This window comes from Diabrotica virgifera, chromosome 5 (assembly GCF_917563875.1).
Source record: "Diabrotica virgifera virgifera chromosome 5, PGI_DIABVI_V3a".
Classification (NCBI taxonomy): domain Eukaryota; kingdom Metazoa; phylum Arthropoda; class Insecta; order Coleoptera; family Chrysomelidae; genus Diabrotica; species Diabrotica virgifera.
In genome coordinates, this window is record NC_065447.1 from 37,625,315 (window position 1) to 37,629,847 (window position 4,533).

General features: G+C 36.3%; 1 long non-coding RNA gene across 1 annotated transcript; it reads right to left on the minus strand.

Annotated features, from left to right (window-relative positions):
* Positions 1-2,347: 2,347 nt before the first annotated feature.
* LOC126884989 (uncharacterized) lies at positions 2,348-4,025 on the minus strand. Its single transcript, XR_007698220.1, has 2 exons — positions 3,686-4,025; positions 2,348-2,806 (listed from the first exon to the last, which is right to left on the minus strand). It is a non-coding gene; the product is annotated as an uncharacterized LOC126884989 (long non-coding RNA).
* Positions 4,026-4,533: the final 508 nt, after the last annotated feature.

A 4,533-nucleotide genomic window follows, 5' to 3' on the forward strand; every position in this document is an offset into this window, starting at 1 on the left:
GGCATACGACGGTGTCATTCACTGCGAGTTCGGAGAGGGGGTAACCCCCTTTGCATTCGCGGATGATCTCGCGGTGCTGGCAGTAGCGCGGGATAGGGAGGAACTCCTGTTCCGGGTATGGCATGCAAGTGTGTTGATTCAGGACTGGATGAATGACCATGGTTTGAGTCTCGCGGCGGAGAAGACGGAGGCGGTAATCCTTAAAGGCCCGAGAAAGAGAGATGGAATGGTGTTTGACTGTGCGGGCGTGCGGATCACTCCTAAGAAGTACGTCAAGTACTTGGGAGTGGTCTTACATACGAATGGTGGTTGGGGAGAGCACGTCCGGGAGGTGACCCGGAAGGCAGCGGAAAGAGCGGCTGCGCTGGGGAGGATAATGCCTAACATCGGGGGACCTAAATCCGAAAGGAGGAGGGTTCTACACGGTGTTGTTCAATCTGTCATCCTCTACGCGGCACCAGTCTGGAGTGCCGCTGTGGAAATACAGGCATACAAGAGGCTTTTGGTACGCGCGGACAGAACTAGTTTGCTGCGGGTGGCAAGTGCTTACAGGACTGTGTCTGCTGCTGCCCTGTGGGTGATCACCGGCTGTGTTCCCTTACATGTGTTGGTGAGTGAGAGAGATAGAATGTTCCAGCAGAGAAATAGAGAACTACAAGGGGAGAACGTTAGAAGTGAGGAGAGGGCCACATCTATTGAGATGTGGCAGGCCGAGTGGGATGTAACGGAGCATGTGGCGCAGTGGACGAAGTCACTGATACCGAATCTGCGAGGCTGGCTGGACTGCGGGCACAGGCGCCTAGACTATTATCTGACGCAGGTGCTCACAGGACATGGGAGCTTCCGTAGCTACTTACACAGATTCAAAAAGACCGAATCGGACAATTGCTTGTACTGTGGGACTTCGGACACTGTGTCACATACCCTTCTGGAGTGTGTCAGATGGGCAAGGGAAAGGAATGAGCTGGAAAGAGTGTTTGCGTCTGTGAGAGAGATGGTAGAGAAAATGGTGATTGATGAGCGATGGTGGGACAAAATCCACAATTATGTGAGAAAGGTTTTGTCGATAAAAGAGAAGGAAGCGCGGGAGCTAGACGCAGTTCTGGCAGGTATCGAGGAGGCAGAGCTGGGCCCGCATAGGTAGTAAGAATAAGAGGTTGACAGCATATGATTGAAGGACGTAGTGGTCGGATGAGTGCGAGAGACGGAAGCTAATGCGTGATGACGAGTGATTGAGAATCGGGTAAAAGAAGGACATCAGGGAGAAGTCATGCCTTAACGGGCGATTCCAACCTGATGCCCTAGTATGAGAGGGGTGGGGTTTAGCTGGTCCCGGCCACATCGGAGTTACGGAGGGCAGGGAGGTCCGATTTAGGGCCAAACTGGTCGACGTGACACTGATGAGGTTTCAGCTCAGGAACCCAGCACTGTCGGAAATGTTTACCTCCGTCGTCTGTTTGCAGATTCCCCACCTAGTGATGAAAAAAAAAAAAAAAAAAAAAAAAAATGTTTTTATTTATTTCGTTGGATATATCTATGTGTACTCAAGCTTTAGCTATCTTCATTGTAAGAATTTTAAGTTTAGCGTGATATTTGGTAGTGGTACTAAAAAAATCGGACATCATGAAAGACTTTGGATTGGAATCTTTGTAGTCTTTGCATATTTGTGTTACTGGCAGTTCCCCAGAATTAAATCCTGTACATCCAGACTTGTCGTAGTATTGCCTTATAGAGAAGAAGTTTGTTCTGGATACATTTTTTTGTAAAGCTCAGTGGTGTCATGGCAAAATTAGCAGTGCGGGAACGCAGTGCCGGAACGCACTGCTAATTTTTGTTTACAAAACCTAAATTCTCTATTATTTTTTTTTCTTTTCTTAACCAGTGCGGGAACGGCGTTCCCACGCGTTCCCACATCATGACACCACTGTAAAGCATGCCCAGTTTTAGTTGTTCCCATAGAGAGTAGTCTTTATTTTCACTTTCAGAAAGATTTTTCAAAAAATGTTTTAATACTTACCAGTATCTTTGTTTCCGTTTAGTGCTAAGATTGTTTTGTTAGAAAGCTGTTACTTAATTTTTTTTAGATACATTTGATTTCCCGATCAAGGGTCATTCATCTTTATCAACTGCAACCCTAATTGAAAAGAGATTGTTGAGTTACTTTATATATTTTTTAGATACCTGCAATTTCCATCTACAAACTTTAATGGATTTCCAAATTATTAGAGTACCAACCAAAGTATGTAGGTACTATAAAAATTATGGGTTACTTTTTAATATTTTAGATTTATTTTGATATTTTTGTAATTAATTTTTGATTTTGTAATTCATTGTAAGATATACATGATTTGTGTTTATTGTATTTTATTTATTAATATTTTTATTTGAACACATATAAAATTGTACCACTATATATTATAAAAGTATGAAATAAATTGATTTGTATTTGACAATAAGTTTTTAATTCACTACACTAAGTTTGCAGCAATAACATTTCTTCGTATTCTCTATACACGTAACATACAACCATTATTTCGATTTTCCTCATCTGGAATCATTTTCGTTGGAACTTTATTATGTTCTTCACTTCTTCATTGTTTTAAAGAGGAAGATGTTCTTTCATAATCATATGAAATGTTTGAAATAAAAAAATATATTATAATGTTTGAAGTTTGTATTTCACTACACTAAGTATGCAGCAATAACATTTCTTCGTATTCTCTGTCCTTCTAACATACAACCATTATTTCGATTTATCTCATCTTGAAACATCATTGGAACTTCACGATGTTCTTCACTTTACTATCTAAAAGAGGAAGACATTCAATCATAGTATCCAATGTAACACAGAAAATAAATATAATGTTTGCATTTTAGCAATTTTTGCACGATGTACCATGTAAAGTTGATACACAATTAAAAGTGACTGATAAAAAAGCATAAAATAAGTTTTGTTTCAACTTTATAACAGTAAGAAGTACATGATCAAGTGCGTTCATAACAAGTCTATCCCTTTCGAATCCCTATGCAGTAGCTATCTCGACACTTTTAACAATCACATTTAGAAGTTCAAAGGATTGTATTTCTACTGTACTTGATTCAGCATTGTTTTTAATTAGATCCATACATTTAATTGTTTAGGTAAAAAATTTGTTTCATTCAAAGATGACACATTCACAAAATAATATTTATATATATGACTTTGAGTTTCACTTAAAACAGAATTTTTCTTGAGGATAATCTGGTTTTTACTAAAAATGTCAAAAGAATCGTTTTACAAGTTGACACATTTGATTCCAAAAAGTCTTGGATAGTTTAGTGGCTTTCAATTAAACAGGAATTCCATTTCCAATAACCTGGCTTTCTTTACATTCTCTAGTTTTTTGAGTTGTTGTATATTTTCATGTCTTTTGAGAGACCTTTTTAAAATAATTTTTTTAACTGTATTGGTACTTTTTTTATGACTTTAGCAAAGGAATTGCATTTGGCCTTAATCATGCATCTTTTGTTGGCAAATCTAATTAATAAAGAGGTAACATTTAATCATAAGCTTTGAAAACAGATCAAAAGTAACCTTAAAAGTACATGGCAGTTTATAAATGTCTATTGTATAATAATAATTAGCTTTCTTAAAATGAAGTGAACTCTTGTGATAGGATAAACATGTTTTAATTGTAATACTTACAGTTTTCCAGTCGTTTAATTGATCATTTTCATTTTATTCCCAAAATAAACAGTTACAACCACATAACCCCATTTGTAATAGGTAAACAAATTCGTTATTTATATGTTATTTATGCGACTTTTGCTGTTGAATCCAATTTTAGCACATTTAAAATATATTAAATATTGTTAGCAAATCGATTTTGTTCACTAATATCTTTAGAAAACGGCATTATAAGCAGAAAAAAAACAAACTTTTCTATATGTAAACATTGTAAATGTCAGCACAATAGGTCCCGACGGCGGCCATGACACTTTGGCAGTTAGGAGGGGGTACGATTACGGTTTATCCCAATACACAACTGAAAAATTTCAAATTTTTATTCCCTACCATTTACAAGATAATAAATAATAACCAAGTTATGAAAAACAAGTAATCTCATAATAATTAAATTTAATTATTTCAATTAAGCAAATACTCATAATGTTGCCCTCAATTATTGTCAAATTGTCAATGGGCAACATTATGAGCATTTGCTTAATTGAAATAATTAAATTCAATTATTATTTGATTACTTGTTTTTCATAACTTTGTTATTTTGTATCATCTTGTAAATGATAGGGAATAAAAATTTGAAATTTAGCAGTTATGTATAACTTTACACACCCTATCAAAATAGCTATCAAAATGACAGTGTTGCCATTTAAGAAAATCAACGATGACGTCATATCTATAAATTGGGACACCCTGTATTGTTGTGATCTTGATTATTGATATGAGATAATAATTTTATATGTCATTTAATTTAATCAATGCTTTAATAATAATCTAATTAATTTACCAGATCATATATCAATGTGTTTTCAATC